The sequence below is a fragment of the Convolutriloba macropyga genome, chromosome 2 (genome assembly GCF_964194025.1).
Source record: "Convolutriloba macropyga chromosome 2, txConMacr16.3, whole genome shotgun sequence".
In the NCBI taxonomy this organism is placed as follows: domain Eukaryota; kingdom Metazoa; phylum Xenacoelomorpha; order Acoela; family Convolutidae; genus Convolutriloba; species Convolutriloba macropyga.
This window is the reverse complement of record NC_134469.1, coordinates 83,321,254-83,341,724: the sequence shown is the minus strand read 5'-3', so window position 1 is coordinate 83,341,724 and position 20,471 is coordinate 83,321,254. Positions and strand designations below refer to the sequence as shown.

Sequence of the window (20,471 nt, the reverse complement as noted above, 5' to 3'; positions counted from 1 at the left end):
TTTTTCTCTCGGAGTGGAATATCCGCGTTTGTTTGATGTGATATTAATTTGTCGGTCCTTCTTAGCAGCAGATCAAATTGATAATTGTTTAAACAGTCGCTAGTTTAAACTCTGATCCTTGAATAAATAAACAAAACAATTACACACGGGTGATGTCACAACTGTTTACACATTGTTTAAATTGATATTCGTGTTTATACTGCTTTCAAGTCCAATATTGGAAGTTGTGAAATATTGAAAACAGATTTTTTGACATTTTTCAAATTTATTGCGAATTTGGTGGTTCATTTTGAGTAACATTTGCAGAGAGCTTCAATCGTAAAGTTGTTTTTGCATACGGACCATTAATTGTTTTTCAAAGTTTTAATATAACATTGTTTGCCTTATATAGCTGTGCGTGCGTGAGTTTTGACTAGTCTTTATAGCGGGCTGGTGAAAATTGTCATTCAAAACTTTGAATAAAGAAAGTCAAATTGTTTTAAAATATAACTGACTGAAAGTTATATCAAATATTTAAATTTTTCGATTCCAAAATAGAACATTTATAACAATGACGTTTTTTGTACTACCCTTAACTACTTTTGTGAACCCTCAAAAAGGGTCCAAAAGTAGTTAATAGAAGACATTTTGTGCGTAAAATCATTGAACATACAGACATAACCCCCCCCCCCCTCCCCTCCTCCTCCTCCCCAAGGAAATTATAGCCCTCTTCATAGTAAATATTTTTTTAAAAAAATGAGACAGGCTGGTATACGCTGTTGAAAATTTCTGAATTGAGGAAATTTTCTTTTGTCAAAACTTCTGATGAAAAATGATTTTTATCGTTGACAATTTTTACAAAAAAAAGTTTAACATATCTATCGTATACAGTACTGATGAAATGCAGTGAAATTGAGAATGAACACGCACTAACATAATGACAGTGTGTATGTATATAGGAGCAGGGCATTTATTAAACAATTTGTTTATTTAATGTCCTGAAGATTAAATTTGTTATCAATCGGAAGTGATTAATTAGATTGTGTGAATTCTGTTTGTCGATTCGGGCCTTAATTTTGACTAACTGCCCGTAATATTTGTTCCCAGGTTGGGGGAGAAATTATTTTTATTGCTTTTTCCCAACAACAAACATGACAAGACGTACAAAGGATACGCTCCAGGAAATATCGGGAGTTTTCCCAATAATTCTTCATTGCCCACAATAAAATAACTTGCCACGCGCAACCAAATGAATCGGTGGGAATATACCCGACCCTGTTGAATAACTACCTGTTCATAACTTGTTCATAACCCGCTAGTTAAACATGCAATCATCCGTCTATGTACTACACACTAAAGCTGCTGTTTCGAGTTAGTAGTTATAACTTTTGCTATCGATGGAGCACAGGTTATGACTATAATAGTGAAAGAAAGAGCGAGAGGTCCGATCTTTAATAAGAAAAGAAGGGGGGTCTTAACAAAACACATACACGCTCTAGTCGGTTTTAAAGAGAGTATTATCTTGCTAGTTTTTGTTAAATGTTGAAAAAGATTGTTTAATGTTTTTCTTTGTTAAAAGGATTTCACTTCTTCTGCGTTGAATAGACGGCAAGTGGGTGCTTTGTTCCCTTATTTAGCTTACTTCTCCCGTCTGCTCTTACTAGCTTTACTAGCGATGTAGTTAGTACTAGTGGTGTATTTAATTTGTTTGGTGAAAGAAACAACAAACAAAAGGTGTTTGCAATTCAAAATGTTACAAATCTGCTTAAGCCAAAAGCTTAACTTCCAGATAACTGTATATCTCAGCCACACCGAACAGATAAAGCACTGTATCACGAAAAACAATACCTTCTAAAACAACAACAACAACAAAAACAAAAACAACTAACCACCACCACCATAGCCGCCGCTCCTGGAAAAAAAACAAAGATAAACAGAAGTAAACAACAACAAAAACAAGCGTGTAACAGCCAGGTAGCTCCTTCCCTGTTTAGAGATTATTCCTACAAAATGACAAAAAAGGTACTTAACAATAACAAGCAGCACTGGAATTAAGAAGGAGCGACCAGTCAAAAAAGCAGAGCAAATCTTTCCTTTGTCCGGCGGGACTAAAACCCAACTCAGTTAATCCTCTTCGAAAGAACACATATCCGATTTAACAGCACCGATAGCTAACACAAATCTATCACTGCTCCATACCCAGCTAGATACTTCTATTTTCTCGCTACCTTACCAACCGTAGTGTGCAAAATAATTCATTTTCATCGGAGCATAATTTATGATAAAAAAATTTGCTGCATTGAAAGTTATTCAGCTTTTAAAAATACATTTTCAAAACTTCAAAATTAAACTGGGATAATTTTAAATTTTTCCCGAAGTTCCAAAGCGTCAAACGATGGGGGTCCGTTAATTTATGCATCAAATTTTCCGTTATTCGTGTAAAAAATGAACTAAAAGTTTAAAAAATGTATAACAAAACTCCCACTTGACAAATATTTGGTTCTATAACAAACGCTTCTAGCCCCGTTTTAATGGGGTATCAATCTAAAAGGAGCCTAAACCGCAAAACTACTTGAATTTGATTAAAAAAGAGTCAATTTAAATTTTTTAATCATTTTTTTTATTTTTCAAAAAATTATCATGGCTGAGCAGTTCAACTATCGGTTTTTTTCCAAAAAATAACAATTTGAACTTGTGTAAAACAATAAAAAAGGAAGTATTAAGCAACTGTGATTAGTAGCACTTTTGGCCCCTAGTTTAAGACCCGTGTGCACAAATTATGAACAAATATGGATTAGAAGACAAGATAATATGATGAAGAACAACTTTGGGGTGGAAACTGAAAGCATAAACGGAAGTTACAGATTAGTTCACGCGTGACACAGGCCTTGTTTGTCTCAAAAAGTTTCCTCCCTTTATAAAACATCTGCTCTGTAACAGGGGACAATTTCAGAGGGAACAAAACTGAGCTCTACAGGTCAGGAAAGCGAAGAGGGGGATTAATAAAGTGGGAAAGGGAGTTAAAATTCGATTTTTATTACTAGTTTTGTTCCTTGATTTCCAACTGGTCTCTCATCTTGATTGGGATAATGAGGCGGGAATGAAAGCCAAGTGGCTGTGCATCTTGCTTCTATTCAAGTCTGTTTATAGTAATTTTAGCCAATCTTGAATCTACAGCAGTCCATTGTTGAACAGCAACTGCAGTAGTCTTCCTTGTCACTCATATACACTACACACACACTCTCTCTCTCTCTCTCTCTCTCTCTCTCTCTCTCTCTCCCACACACACACACACGCACAAAGACACACACTCAAACACACGCACGCACACACACACACAAACACCTACACACAAACACACACACACACACACACACACACATATATATATATATATATATATATGTATATTTATATATATATATATATATATATATATATATATATTTATTTATTTTTATATATATATATATATATATATATATATATACTCACACACACACACACACACACACACACACACTCACACACACACACAAACGCACACCAACACACACACACACACACACACACACACACACACACACACACATACACATACACACACCAATTACATTGATTGCAGAAAAAGACATTTAAAAGCAAAAAGATAGTAAGAGCTCCGTTAAAAAAGGAATTAAGTTTAAAAGCGACATCGGAGACATCATCATGCTTGTATCACAGATATGTATATTGAGACTTGTGGAAACTTGGAAGATGGACAAGGAGCAACATCTTAACAAGATAATCAATTTCGATGTTTTTGGACTTGAAAAAAGAAAAAACATGATCTATATCTGTTCCCTGATCTTTACTATATTAGCAAATCTTATTTATCAAGTACTGACTTTTTCCCCATTTACTTGGGGAGTCTAAAACAGCTTAATATAAAACTGTGCCATCGAAAATGACCAAAAACTTTGAACTCTTAATCATTAGGGAAAAGAAGAAATTCTGGAAATGAAAAAAATCTACAAGCAAGTGAGACAATTTGCATCATTTTACGAGAAAAAAAAATTAATTGACTATTTCGGGTTTTTTCTTCATAAAAAATCTTCTTGTTATGTAGAAACCGAAAAGAAATTTGCGTTTTTTTCTAACACTAATAAATTTTTTTAGGAAACTCAAATGCAATTGATAAGTTATAGAATATTTTTCTTCAGCTCATCTTTTAAACACGTTTCATATTGAGTGAAATTCGCTATCCACAATTCTTTGGAATTTCGCTATCCATTTGCTTGGAAATATTTCACTTTGTAAAAAACACTGCTCTGATTTTGATAAAGAAATGGCTGCAAATAATTATCTGCGTGAGTTAAATTTTTTAAAGAAAGAAAAAAAATAGTTCAAAAAAGTATTTCATGAATGGAAAAATAGAAAAAGCGGTGAATGGTTCACTAAAGGCAAAGCCATTCCACATTAGTTTTTGAAACAACCTTTCAACCTCTCAAGTTATACCTCCAAAATTATGTGAAACGAAATTGTCCAAATGTTTAGCTGTTTTTTTTTTCATTTTTCAACAATATAAAAAAAATAGGAGTATCGAGCAACTGTTTTCATAAAAAAAATATTTCAGAGGTATCATAAGCAGCTTCAACTGGTTTTTCCTTTTTTTAAGAAATTAGTTTTAATTTGTCATTGGAATATATGAGCAAGTGTGGTAACAAAATTAAAAAGAGGCCCAAAAACTCTGAAGTTGAGATTACCATATGCATTAACAAACTTTTGTCAGACACCTTTTATATCGAATATATCGCAAAAAACCAATATTACCAAACATTACATTTTGCGTTTTCAAGAAGTAAGTTTGAATTAATAACAGCGCTTAGGTGTCTTTTTTAACCCAACACAAAAGGCTATATTGGAAAATTTTTTATCCTAGAGAACATATTAAGTTCATATTTTATAAAAAACGAGTTAAATCTAATTGCTACTAAATAATGCAAAAAGCAGATGTGTTCTGCTGTTTTGCTTCAAGTGAAATAACTCAAATGGTTGCTATAGTTCAAATACTATTAAAATTGTTCTCTGTCATTTTCTATTTGAAAAAGAGCAAACAAACTTTTTTGTCGATCAAGGTATAAAAAGAATAACTTAAAAAGTTAATCGTATCATCTTTGTTTTTGAATCACAATTTTTTGAATGCGGGAGCAGTTTTGATTTTACCACAAAGAATTACCACAGTTTTTCTTGCTCTTCTTGTTACTTTTTTTCGAGGAAAAAATTTCGGTTAATATTCGTCAACTAACGACTCAAGAGCGTGACAGCTTTGTAAAAGTAACGTCTTTTCGTATGCAAACCCGTACCTAACGCCAAGTCAATATCAGTACTGGGCAAGTCTAATTCCAAGTCTAGATATTAGTACTGATTCAGAGCTATGGTCATAACACATTTAAGACTTGTCAGACTCTCCCAAGACTTGGCAAGTCTTAATCCAAGTGCGAAAATAAAGTTCCGTACGGGGAGCAAACCCATGCTCTGCATCCCCGTAGATGATTGTCCTTCTTACTGCGCCACCGCGATTGGGCAATTGCTGTCTTTTGCGCCGTTCAAAAACGCTTGGAAGAAACAAATTTCAAGCGAGAAAGCGAGCAAATCATATTGCATGGGAGACTTGCATTTACAATTGCCCAGTATTGATTTACACTTGGAGTTCGGTACGGGAAAAGTATCTAATACTATATGTACAGACGGCGGCAACGAGAAGAAGTCAATTACAGTGGTAATCTTTGCATGCCAATACGAGATGTTTATTTAGTAAAATTGGTCCGGTTGACTGCCAAATTTTAGCGATACTCAGGAATTTTGTGGAAATTGGAAGATAGTTGATTGGGAAACTTAATTTCTCGATCTTGCATGTCTACTTATAAACCAATTTATTATTTTTTCTTGTTCCTTATGGCTACTTGTCCATAGCCAAGTTTGCATTGAAAAATTAAAGATTCTTGTCTGGCTATTTCAATCTCTTTTTTAGCCCAATTTACGTAAGATTGTTCTCCTTCAGTTTTTTAACAGGACAAAAAATTATTTTAGCAAGATCTTTGCAACACTATTTCACAATTTTACAAAAGTATTGTAACCAGCACTGAAACTTTCTTACAACCTTTTTTGTACTCAATAGTAATTCGTTTTGCTCCAGCATTAAGTTTTTAAGGGACAAAATTGAGGTAAATTTTGCGAAAAGTGCAAATTTCAGCATTAAATTTTTATTCAAAACTTTATCGTTTTTCACTGTATCTCGAGCAGAATTTATTATCACTTCAAGTCATACACTTTACAAATTTTTTATCGTTTACTCCTCGAACTGATCTTGAATGCGTGTGCTCGGGTAAAGGTCCGAAAAAGCATTTAATTATTGAGAAATTAACATTTTAAGAATTAATTTAACAAATTTAACAAAGCGAGTTTTTCTGGTTATTCTTTTTAGAATAATTTGCTCAGAGCAAACAATTTTCTGAATTATAGTTTCATCTACTAGACTTTTACAACAGAATTAGAAAAATTACTTCTCTAACAAGAGCACAAAACAAAAACAGGTCCATGCAAATCAGGATAAATATCGAGAAATATTTGCCAAAATAAACAAACGCACAAAATCATTCCTGATTAATAAACGACAAGTGCTACATTATCTAATTCGCATTGTGTTGTTTAGAAAAAAAATCACTTTGTATAATATATTCTCATATAACTATCTCCTTTTTAATAACAAGCTCGACTTTAACCAATTTTCCTACACCCCACAATCACTTTATTAAGAACTGGGGCAAAAATTTTCTTCAGTTAAGATGAGTTATCGCAATAGGGATGTGTGTAATAATGTTTGGACTTTATTAAATTTCTCCCCAAATCCTCAAAATAGTCTCAATTAATCCCACTTGATCAGTCGTGTCTCACAGAACCAAGTACATCGACAGATTAGCCCCGAATTAAACCCTAAGCCCACTTTAGCCCAGTTCCTTCGCCAAGTTTCCAAAGGAATAGATACTCGCTCTTGTTTCCCAAAATTCAAACACTTTTGGTCCAGTTCTGCATTAATTTTATTAATTAACCTTGACTAGATATTACTTATAACTAGTTAACTCAATTCAATGTTCACTCGGTTTTTATGCCGCGGGTTTTGCTAACTCATTCTTTTACAGAATACCGAACCTCAAAAAATTAATTTTTCTAGATTTGTGAGTGAAAATTTTTGACACAATCTCAGGAAAAAAAACGAGTTTGAAGCACTAAATTTTCGTCGCAAGAGATTTTCGGGCCAAGAAAATTTCAGAAAAGCGTGAAATGATCGAGGGAGTGGGGCGAAAAAAAAGTGAGTTTGAATTGATCATACAAACTGAAAGATTGTTTATTTATGCAGTTTACTTTGTTGATTAGAGGAATTACCTGTTCGCGGGGCTCAAATGTCTAAACCTAAAACACCCATAAAATTTATACTCTTAGATTGATAACTTACAAATGTGTGTGGAAAGTCAATTTTACTGGTCAAAATTTTCCAAGCGGAAAATGGGCAACTTCGTGAAACAAATTTATACCACCCCACAATTGGCGAATTTTGAGGAGTTGTTTGGGGAATTGCGGAACAGGTAGTTTGAGTAAAATAACGTGAAATAATTGAGTATAGTTGGAAAGACTATTTAGATTAGAGCATTTGCGAAGAACAAGTCGTCCGTGTAAGATATCGCCGTTTTTAATTCCCCCTCTCGTAGTTTTCCAGCTATGAAAGATTTAGAAAGCCAAACAAACCCAAAATGCCCAAAAATCAGACACAATTTGCAACACTATGTCCCTCTAAAGCCAGGTAAGTGATTTAACTTTTATTAAAATTTTTCCATATCAATAATACAGACCGCTGTTGCTTACAAACATACACATATAGACGCAGACACTCGGCCATTGCAACAAATAATAATCTTTATCACACGTTTTTATTGTAATATTATCTCTAATACAACACACAAAGGCCCTGTCTTAACTAGCACGTGTTATCAATTATTAGTTTCATTAAAATTTTCCAAAGGAGCGAAAAATGTGAGCTGCTGGCTAATTTGGATATATTTGATAGAATGATAGGTTTAATATTGGTTTTGACTTCTTGATTTAAAGATTTAATTTCAATTCATAATTTACTGTTTAACACTTACTTCATATACATGTATATAATATTCGAGCCACATTTGATCGAGCGAAGTTGTTTCATTTAGAACTCATAATATAAACATTTGTTTCAAAAATGCTCGACTTTGAATTGTTTTCGAAACTGTGGGAGGAATTAATCATGGCTGGGTTTTACTTCTCAAAGTAAGTTAGTTTTATGAAATTTTTAATATTTTTGTCTCATTAAGATGAATTGTTTAATTTTTTAAAAAATGCGTTAGCGGTACAAAAGACTGGTTAGTAAAAAAGATATATGCCTATAAGATAAGCATTGCATTTCGTTGAAAAATGAAATTTTTTTAATAACGCTCTGAACTTGATTTATGTGCTCATGATATACTTATGTCTTTGTGCGGAAATTTTGAGAAAAAAGAACTCGATTCTTCTTAAACTCAACCATTTAAAACTGTTGGGCTAGTTTTGTTTATTTAGGGTTCCTCGTGAAGCTACATTTCAAAAGATCTTAGCAAGGTTTGTCTTATTCTCACGGAGATTTTGAAAAGTTTCTAGGACAGCACCTATAAGTGAAAATGCAAGGAGGAGCCAATGAAAAAATCAGTTTAAGCGTATCACAACTGGAAACAACTTTTGCTAAATTCTGCTATAATAAAAAACACCAATACTGTAATATATGAGAGATTCCAGTCATATGATTTTTGTAACATAGCTCTTCAAATTTGAGTATCGTCAGTAAATTTTAAAAAATTTTCATCGCGCGAAGAATAATTAATTTGCGTCTGTTAAATGGATACGAATATGTTTTGAGAATATTAGAGCGGATGAAAAGCAACGAATGCCGATTCCCACTAATTTTGAGGGTGAAAAATCTGTGGTGTTCACAGATAATTGAATTTTACATTACTTTTTCACTTTCATGTCTTTTTTAAAAAGAACCACCTCTAACTTTCTTTTTACGACTATAGAACAAAAGCTGATTGTTTTCATGAAAATTTTTCTGAGAATAATCGTTTGAAAAATGTAAAAACTTTCATTTTCGAAATTTAAGGTCTGAAAAAATAACTGAATAAAAGAAAACACAATACACAAAGATATAATATTTTGCGAAGTAAATGATAAATGATTTTTTTGCCAGCAAGTTTCAAATGATTAAAACGCCAACAATTAAAGCTGTTAATCTTGTATGTGAAATACTCAATGATTTCTGACAAAAACAGACTCAAGATTTAGAATTCTCAATGCGAAATTAGGAGAACTCTATTTTCGAACAAGATCGCTTGCTGAATTCACGCTTGCAAGCGATACCAAATTTTGAATTCACGCTTGCATTCGATACCAAATCTTTCCTATGTTAAACACCGAACAAAACCGACAAAACCGGCAAAATCATCACAGGAAATTTTGTTGTTTATGGCTAGACGAAACGACGATACCGACTTTTTCTTGTGTTTAAAAACCAAAAATTTCTCAACAAGGGTTCTATTCAAGGCTGCCAATCGTAGTCATCTTTATTGCCTGGATTTTTCAATCATCTGCATTTTTACATTTCATGCATTTAACTATTGTCGAACTAAACACATAAAAACAAAATTCCATAACTTGAAAACAAAAAGAGAAAAATATAAATGATTCAGTTAAAACTTTTCAAATTTTAATTCTCTCGTTTTTTATATATTTTCTAAGGGTCTTAATTATGTTTAGTTTGTTTTGCTTTTGTTTTAGCAGAACCTAGATATCATTTTATGGCAAAATAACTGAAAGGTTGTCAAATAGTAGAAATTGTAACTGTTCTCGGGATTTTCTTTTCAAATATTGAAACACAATCACTGTTTTCAGTTCTATATTTTTAGCCCAGATATCTTTTATTAATTAAACACAATATAAGAGATTCCTTAACGGCGTCTCAATTATTTTTCCTAATATAATTGTAATCTGAACTAAAGCGTTGTGCAAATTAGAAAACAAAAATGACTAATACGGGGTAAATTTCCAAGAAGTGACTGGTGGGAAATGCAAAATTTGTGAACAAATATCTTGCTAGTAAATGACGTATACCTGAGAATTTTTAATGCTGCTTTCAATGTTTAACTTTCATCATTACTTTCGGTGATTAACTCCTCGCAATTAAGACCAGAAAGTTTAAATAAAAAAATTAAAATTTCCACTTGAAAAAAACGAGAGGATTTCTTAAATATAGTTATATAGGAGTTCAAGGGCCTGAATAAAAAACACACTGCGCACACCTTTTCGCTTATTGAAACTTGAAAAAAATATGCTGATTTTAATCCGTTAAGACGTCCTTAAAGACCTGTCAAAATATTGCGAAAAATGAGGATTTATTACTATTTAAAGTGACGTTGGCTTTATAATCAATATTCCAGTTCAAGCATCCGTGACTTTTATGCTGCAACAATAATAGACTAATGCTCCTTTTCTCGCGAATTTGCAGCGCTGGATTAACTTAATTGGGGTAAAAGGGAACATATTTTCCAGAAAAAAGGGAGAGCTTGGAAAAATTAGAGAGCCAATTTTTGGGGATAAACTCGGTCCATATTCAGCATCAATTGCAACTTTCTTCCGTATAAATTTCGACCCTAGCCCGGAATAAAAACTCACTTCCGCGTAAAATGCTCTCTTAATTGCTTTAAATAGAGGCATTTTAATACGGGGCTAAAAGTGTGTCTGGATCACAACGAATAAATTCTCCTGTACATTTCTGATAAAGGACTGGTTTTAAAATTGGAAGTATTAGAATTAAGTTTGGACAGTTTTAGCAATGCCAAATTTTGGGCATTAATATTGAAAACAAACCCGTCCCTTCGCAAGAAATTGTGATCAAGTTTGTCTAGCAAACAAAGAACAGGTTTTAAACTAAGATTAGATTATCCACTTTTCGAAAGAAATTCTAGCTTCTTCGCAAGTTATTATTTCTGTTTAATAACAAAATCTCCGATCTTGGTTTTAAAATGTACCAAACAATTAATATGTAAATACTATTTTTGACCTGTGAACTTTAACAAGTTGATAGTTAAAAAGTTATTTATGTAATCAGAAAAGAGTATGCAAGTTTGCTTGGGTCGTAAAGATATCATTGATATCTTGAACCTTCAAAAAACGGTGGCCATTTTTTGAACTATTTTGTAACACATTTAAGCAGTATTTTTAACTTGTTCAAAGACTTCCACAAAAGTAAAAAAAAACTATCATTAAATTAGTTGATTTTACTATTGATTGAAGTTAAAAAAAGTCATTTTCGTAGTATTTTTGTTTCAAAAGCCGAGTTTAATCAAACATCTTTTCACGCACCTTGAATGAGTAAATTAAACTTATCACACGAAAGTTGGCTCAGATGTTTTCGTCAAGTCTGATTTTCAGCTGTAGTTTTTTTTTGATGTTGTTGTCGATGTTGATATTGTTCCGGCCCCACAATAGTGGGAGTGGGGGGGGGGGAGCATTATATGCTCTCAACTGGTTTTTTTTGTTGCTGTCTTATACTAAATATGCATTACGCATTGTGGTGTACAGGGTATATCGTTAGTTTCTACCGAGAGGAGAACAATGGTATGGGTGATAAGAGAGTGGGGGGGGGGGGGTGTTGTGGGGTGGTTTGTTGGTTGTTATGGTAGAGGTGGGTTGATAGGTAGAGTTGTGCCCTGCCTATCAACCAAGTTCAATCTCTGGCCTGAGCACTGGTTCATGCTTGCCTTATCAGATCTGTAACACGGCAAATGGTGTCTTAATCGTGTTTCTATTATGCCAGATTAGTATTCCCAAATTCCCCGGCTCTCCCCAGCTCCCCAAAGCAAACAGTCTCTGGATTAGGCTGGATTAGCCTCCGGTTGGAAGCTAATTTGGGCACAGCTGGAACCTGATCGGGCCTAAGCCCGAGTGGCAGAGATTTCTGCTGTTTTAGGGCGCAACTTTACAATTCAGGCAGACCTGAACCCACAAGAAAAGCAAGTTGAACAAAATAAATTTTAGCCCAAATCCACTCGCATTAGTATTACTTACGTGCTAACTCGGCTGATAGTGAAACGCGCGTTTGTCTCTCTGATAACCATAAAATTAAATTAACTTAAGACCCTCTTCATTTCGTAGCAATTAGCTAAGCTAGGTATTAAGACACGTGTTTAAGGGCTAAGGAACTTCGCCTTAAAATAATACCGCCGGTCACTATGTTAACAAACTAAGTCATAAACAGCAACATAAATACCACACCGCCACCGTCACACTCAAACTACATACAAAAAATACTCAAAATTATGTCTGGGTTTTCGAGATCGCCGGCCGAGTAATGCCAAATAAGAAAAAAATCATTTATGCTCTGGCTGGTGAATGACGGAATTACAAAAAAAAACAAGAAACTAAAGCCATTTCAACACATTTTTTTTCTTAACAGACTGTTATCGAGCAATTCAGACGACCACTAATCAAAAAAAAAATCGGCCGAAATATGGTAAAAAAACGTATTAGTAGACAGTTCGTAAGAAAAGTTCAGAAGTTCAGTAGACAGTTCAGAATAAAAAGAAATTTGAATTTTGATTTTTGTCAATCGGTTGAGTTCAGCTAATTTCAAAATGAACTGGAATAATTTTTAAAAAGCAGCTGTTGATCTTCGTATTTTTCTTTTCTCTTTAATATTGAGAAGAACTACTGGGATAAAGTTTGAGCTTCACTTGAAAACTAAATTGATAAAATTTGAACTTAATTTGAAATTTTGAATTTTGATTAAATTTTTTTGCGGAAAACAATTAGTGCAATACCTCAAATTTGCAGCAAAGTAACTGTTTAAATTTGCCAGTTAAAAACTTTCCCAGAAAATCTTTTTGGTCTCAATTACTCTCACTGCGGTTAAGTTGAAATTTTGAGCCAAACTTTTTTTTTCTTTTTTTTTCGCTCTTGAACAAAAAATACGAAGAGAACAATTTATGTTAAGTTGGTTCAAAAAATCAATTGTACAGAATAAGATTGAATGCAAATTAAGGCAAGTGTATTAATAAAGTGAAATTGTTAAAATGATATGCACTTTCATAACAAATATATGAAGTATTATTGATCTAGTTTGATATTTTTATTTTGCTCAACAATAGCACCGGAGATGGTTGAAGTTTGTACTTTTGATACTCAATGAAGTAAAAACAGACTAAAAAAATAGTGATACGTGAACAAAACAAGTATCAGACAGTTTGGTTTCACTTATTTATCCTTAACCATCTCATTTTTGTTTAGGTTCCTTCCCTTTATCGCCCCTCCCAATGAAATTATAGCCCCCTTATGAAATATTTGCCACCATTGGGGGCTATAGGCAGGTTGTCTTGCCACTAAGCGGGGCACAGCTTTAATGGGAGAACTCAATTTATTCATGGCGGAATGTTAAGGTGATAAGTTCGACTTTTTCAGCCGCTAGAATTGGTTAGTCAAGCCTCTTCGGGTTGTGTCTATATTTTAAACTGCAATTATTAATAAACAATTTGACGATTTTTAAATACTAATGCAAAAATTCAAAAAAAACACCCTAAGATTCAGAAATTATTTTGATCAATTTTCTTTGAATAATTTTAATTTAAAAAAATCATTTAGACTGTATATTAGGAATAATTTTGCATGCAGTAACTCAAAAAGAAACAAGTAGGAGGCTTTAAAACGATATCGGTTTGATGGCAAAAAATTTGTAACTTGGTAAAAAAAGGTTTTCAAAATTTCAATAATTTTGTTATGAAAAGGACCGCATTTTTTAAAAAAAGAATTCAATTGCAAATTCAGACACTTTCCCATACGAAAATTTTTATCGTTCTCGGACAAATAACTGAGAATTAAACCTATTTGAAGAAAAACTACAGAAGGAACTTATCGCATTTATGGTTTTTCTCTGAAGAAAATTGTTTCAAATAACAAAGGAATTATATTTTGATTCATTTTTAATTGGTTTTTTGCATAGTAGGTTTCATCTGTGTATATATAAAGGATATTGATGGTAAAAATTACACAAATGATTTCTTAAAATTGCAAAAACCGCAAAATCGATCTTACCTTGCACCACAATTTTTTTTAAACGAAGCAGTTAAGAAAACAGACTCTTACTAAATAATATCAATTATTTTTCTCTATATAGGTTGTCATCAGTTTCTTGGATCAAGAATTGAGGCCGTTGCAAAAAAAAACCCTTCTGCTTAAGTTCGTGTTGATTGTATTTTTTTATTCAAATTTAAAAAATCAGTATCGTTTTCAGTTCCGTCGTAAATTATTTTGTATTTATTAAACTGGTGATCTGTTGTTTTATAAACCTAGTCATGGTAGCCAAGTTAATTGTTAATTCTAAGAAATAATCGTGTGCAAATTTTTAACGTGTGTATGTCTAATGATTTATTTGATCATATGACATAATTTTGTCAAGAATTTTGTTTTTGATATCGATCTTGACCCAGCCATCAATTTCCCCCTTTGAAGCTAAAGTAAAGAAAACAGTTACAAGACAAAAAACCGCAATCAAACAAAACATTTCACAATGCTTTATAATGGGGAACGATTATCCTTTCGAAACCAAAATTTTTAAAATAAAAGTTAAGTTATTTCAGTTTGCTTTTTGTTCTTCAAATCTCATTTTTCTTTCAACTTTCAATTTTTCAACGGCTTCACGACCAAAAATGTTAACTAAATAGAATTTCCATAACTATATACTAAAAAAGTGATCTTTTCAATAATCGCGCGACCCCGACAAGGGAGGCATATTTGAATACATTTTCATTCATTCCACATTTTTAAACTTTCAACTAATAGAATATAACATTTTAAAGTGAGAAAACTTTTTCACCCCTAGTGACTTCCGAACAATTTGCGTCGCTTTTTATCCCGAAGCATCATGACACTCTCTTGTATGGGTGAGAAAGAGATTTGTAACTGTTTTGAAAAAGCTTCCTGTTATCCTTGTTCACGGCGCTCAAGTGTGTGAACAGAATTAAGAATTTCTTCTTAACAAGTCGTAAATATCCCTGAGTTGTCCGCTTCAAAAAGACCGCAATGGAAATATAAACAAATGCTATATGGATCTATCTCTGAACAATATTAAAAAGAATAACTTTTTGAAAAGAGATTTACACGAATAGCAATATTTATAGTGGCCGCAGCAGCTTTAAGACGGGGGGTATTAGGACATATCAAAGGTGTCCAGTTGTATGTTGTCCAAACATAGAAATTCCAGCCAATCAGAATCGAGTATTAGGAACTGTAAATTACAGATCGATTAGAGCCGCATCGTCTAAGCTTGCTCTATTTTTACTGGCCATTTCAGAGCTATTCAGAGCTGCCTTTCAGCTGATATTGTTTCAAACTAAAAAAACTAAAACTTAAAATATCGTATTGCTCAATCATTTTAAATCTTTTTGTCTCTCTTTTGACAACAAAGAGGCGTTTCTCATTACTTACAAGCCGGATATTTTATAATTATTTTACTTCTCCAGGAAAACCAATTCAATTTTTCCTTCGCGTCTTTTGTGCTGTGAGTGTCCTTCAATATTTCTGTCAAAATTCAGCCGGTCTTGTTTATTTCTGAAGTGATCCGGTTCTAGGTACTAAAAAAGTGCAACAAAAATAGCCTTTTTGTTCAATTCTAACAATTTATTTCTATTACTTTTGTTTCCGGTTAAAAATTCCCAGTTCTTTTCACAGCTAGTTTGAATTTTGTTCCCTAAAAAATATTGAATACTTTGATCAACTTTATTCCTAGAAATATTAGCTACTTCCTTCAATTTTGATCCATAACTTTTGTTTAACTTGGTAACCGTTTTGCAGGCTCGACTTTGGTTGAGAAGGCGGGCAAAGATTTAGAACCATCGACCAAAAAAGGAACTAGAAACGAACTGGAGTTGAAGAATTTTACCGATTCTGGACTTACTGGATCAACTACAGTAAACAAGCCAGTTAGCGATAAAGGTGAACGAAAAACAACTGGAGCGGGTTCAGACACGGGGAAAATGACAGTTATTATGCCAGAGGAAATAAGTTTGTTGAGCGACAAGCACCATCAGTGCCAGAACCATTCCATCATTAATTCCCAAAAATCTGCCGACCTACCGATCAGCTCGGATTTAGCAGTATCAAAAACAACGAGTAATTTAATCATGAACAAACTAGTAAACAACAACACTCCAATCACGAGTGTGTCATCCGCGGTCAATTCCTGCTTCCCAATGTCCAAGACGTTTCCAAACTTCGAGGAACGAACGGACCACAGAATTGGATCGCGGGGTTTCAAAGAACTCAATTTGAAAGAGAATCAAATCAACCTTCCCAGTTTGCTCCCCTCTCATCAATCGAATCATCAGCTATCAAATCAGTCACAACAACAACAACAACAACAACAACCGAATGTTCATCAGTTCATTGGTACCAACTATGGTCAACCTGCACCCCCTCCCCCGCACCTCCCCCACCAACTTCCCTGTCATCCGGATGCTCATTTTGGTCTGTCAACTCTGGCTGCCCGTTGCGAGGGTTGTGGTCTTCCCATCGAGGACAGATTTATGCTACAGACTACAGGTATATACTCAAATATTTTCATATTTTTGTTTCAGCTAATTTAGATATTTTTATGAGGATTTTTTTTCCGTTACTCGGCAAATTAAACCACCTATCTCAAGCCAACCTTAATTATCGACTCCTCATTTTTTTATAAAAATTTTCAGAACCTGATAAGACTATTATTCATAGTACAAAGGAATGAAGTTATATAAATACTGGTAGGACTTTGGAAATGCTTATTGAACCTCTCAAAAAAAGAAGTTAGCATAAGTATAGGGTACGTTACTCTGGCATTGTAGAATCCGGCACGATTGAGATCTGGCATTCTAAAAGTTGAACGTGCGGTGTTTTTCGCAATAACATTCATTTGTTCTTTGGCTCTTCAGATTAGTCTTCAAAACTCTACAAAAAATGTCCGGACGTAAAGGTCAAACACAAATTTCGAAAAGGCTGTTCATAAGCTCATTTGATGTTAAAAACTAACGTTACAAGTGTTGTAACTTTTGGGACTGTTTTAGATAGACAGTGCTGGCACGAGCGATGTTTAGTATGTGCCGGGTGTGGGTGCAAACTAGACCAGACCTGTTTCATCCGGAATTCTCAACCCTACTGCCGCAAAGACTATGAAAGGTACATTTCATGCATCTCATAACATTTCTCATCTCAAAATGATATCCGCCTAGTTTATGAAACAACACCCCCCCCCCCCACTGTAGTAGTACTAGATGTAGAACTACATCTAGGCGGATTAGCCGTTTCATTCAGCTGTTTTTAATGCTAATCTCAAAACAAAGACCCATTGTAAAACCAAACACATGCTCGGTAGCTTCGGTCGTATATCTATCTTTTCATAAGCTCTTTTCTCTCTTAACCGTTTTTTCTCTCTTTGTTTCTCCCTCTATTAGAAAATTATTCAAAAACTCCGCGTCTTAAAAACGGTGTGCAGTTGCTAAACATGTTTGTACACCTATGACATTGAAAATTTTGCATATTTTTTTAACCCAAAATTTTGTTAAAAATTTCATAAATAGTTGATGTTCGTTATAAAAATTGCCCTTTTCTCTGACATTTTAATTAGTTAAAGCATATATTTTGCGATTCTATAATTGTTTTGTTTGTATTTCTAAGCACGAAGTCATAAAGATAGAAACCAATGGTTAAAAAAATGTCAATAATTTAATTTTTTAAAAGAATTTTAAAAAAAAATTATTCAATTTAAAAAAGTGATGACCATATTTGGTAAAGAAAGACATTCGAGATTTGGTAAAAAACCAATTTTTAATCCGCTCAAAACAATAACAATTAGATCATCAAAACCCACCCAAATAATCAATTATATCGGATTAAACCAGGCGTTAATTAGTTAATGAATTTTCGAAATACCCCACCCTTAAATAGTTACATATAGACTGCATATCATGCTGCGTTTGTTTGGGTTTGAACATCAAATTTTCAGATTGCAATATATTTGTTCAAATTTTAATAAAAATTAGTCGAAAATAATAGTATAAGTTAAGATAGTTAGTTAACCTTATCACTATGGGTTAAATTTTTATTTGAAAACCAAATTTTGATTTAACCAAAATTTGGTTAATTTTAATGACTTTTATATACAAGTAAATGAAATTATAACCAAATGGTCACGCATACTTGTAACAAAAAAAAATAATTTTCCACTCATGAAATCAAACAAACAAAAATCACAAAAAAGCAAAATAATTTTTCAATTAAGTATTTTGTCTGGAAAATAAGTGTTTGAAAACAGACGGAAGGATGTTGAATGATATTGAAAGTGTATTTTCTGCTTAGTTTAATTTCGGGCTCGTGCAACGGATGTGAACAGAAGATAGCTTCAAGTGAAATGGTTATGCGTGTGTCAGATCAGATCTACCATCTCAATTGTTTCTCTTGTGCAGTTTGCCGAAAAGTACTTCGAACAGGAGACCAATTCGTTCTGATTGAAGAACAACTCTACTGCAAAACAGACTACGAAAAAACAGTTCCCTCAATTCGCATCTGCAGGTAAATAATACCCCCCCCCCCCCCCCAACCCACCTTCGGAAATGCCAACTACCATCATAGGCACCACCCTCAGCACACTCCCTCCCTCTCCCTAAAAACCCAACCACCCACATACGCACCTTCATTTCACTCACACATACACACACTCATACGCATATATTTCTAGCCCCCCCCCCCCCCCACCCCCCCTCCTCTCCTACCCAACTCATCATAATTAATCAAGCCAGCATTACCTAACATTTAATCGCTGTTCATTGAATATCTCGATAGAGTATCTAAATGTTCATACTTAACTCCTTTGTGAGGGATCACCCCAGATTATGTTATTATCATTGAACTTCTCACTTTTGGGAGTTATTTTGAGAGAGAGGGAAAAATTATTGGGAGTACAATATTAGATCTAAACCTCCCTCTCCTGTATCTATCTAACTTTTTATCCGTGCCAGCAATATCTGGGAATCATTCCTCCCTCGCTTGGCCCTTCTAGATTTAATAAATCTCTCTTATTGAAAAGAGGGGACAATTTTAGGGAGGCCAGATTATCGCAAACAAACGATCTAAGCTTTGAACTTATTGTCCAGATAAATCTACTCTTTATCTCAATTTTGAAGCAACAAAAGTTATTGTCACTTTTTCTATATTGTGTACCCTTAAGCTAATTTTAGCCAGGGTTTTGTTGGATAAAATAAACACCGCCCACATACAAACCAAAACCTAATTGTCAAAATGTATTTCACCTGTTTTTTTTTTTCGGGATTTGTTTAAGTTTTAAGGCTTATTCTGTTTCAGCCCCCCCCCCCCGCACTCCAGTCCCCGTTATGACACCCCTCCCCCACCCATTACAAATTGTGTTCTAGTGTAGCATATTACTATGAACGCCTCCTGGGCTGGTGAAAAATTCTATGCCCGCTAATCGGGCGGCGAGGGGTGGGAGAATAGATCCAAATTTTAAATAAAAAACCATTTAAACATTGTTTTTTTTTCTAATTAATTTTGGCAATTTTCCCCCTTTTTTAGAAAAACAATCTTCGGCCGAGACGGAAGCTTCTCGGAAACCTACTCGACTCGGTCGGCGACTCGTTGTCCAATCAGAATTCAGAATCATCCGATCCCACTTTGATTGATCACTTCTTCAAAAACGAGAACTCGAATCACGAACACGAAAACGATCAGCTCAAAGCCGAAAACAGCGACAACGAACTGGATTCGGAACCGAAAGATGAATCGGATGATGAAAATGATTTGGAAAATTCCAAAGACAAAAATTCTTCCATTCAGCAGAAACCATGTAGAAAGGTCAGTAAACCCTTTGATTTTGATCTTAACCTAACCCTCACCCTCCCCCCCCCCCGAAAAAAAATTGTGGTTGCATTTTATTAGCACCCCAAGAACACGTACTGTATTAATTATCATAATATTATTTGCTATGTAATCATATATCTTCCATAGCCTTGGGGTTGCGGGGGGGGGGGGAACAAGGGGGTGTATAACGGAAAAAATCCTATTTTCTGTATTTTTCCGCATGGAGTAATGCGAGGGGAGGACTTGTCTAATTTGAATCATAACTCGAATTATAACTTTAATTAACTCAGTCCACTAATATTGGCCAGTGTTAATTTTTCGCTTGAAATTTTTTACCCGGCGCACTGGTGACAATTTCACGCTTTTGGGCAAAAAATTTCACAGAGACCGGCAGGCGTCAAAGTGGTAATTATGGATCAAATAACTTCCACTCAACTGTCAAATAACTATTTTCACACTCCTGATCAAATGGCCCGGTCCCTAAGGGGCCAAGTCCT

The 20,471-nt window shown here is 34.0% G+C and overlaps 1 pseudogene; it reads left to right on the top strand.

Annotated features, from left to right (window-relative positions):
* Positions 1 to 1,671: 1,671 nt before the first annotated feature.
* LOC142335032 (uncharacterized) lies at positions 1,672 to 20,052 on the top strand (annotated as a pseudogene).
* The last annotated feature ends 419 nt before the right edge of the window (positions 20,053 to 20,471 follow it).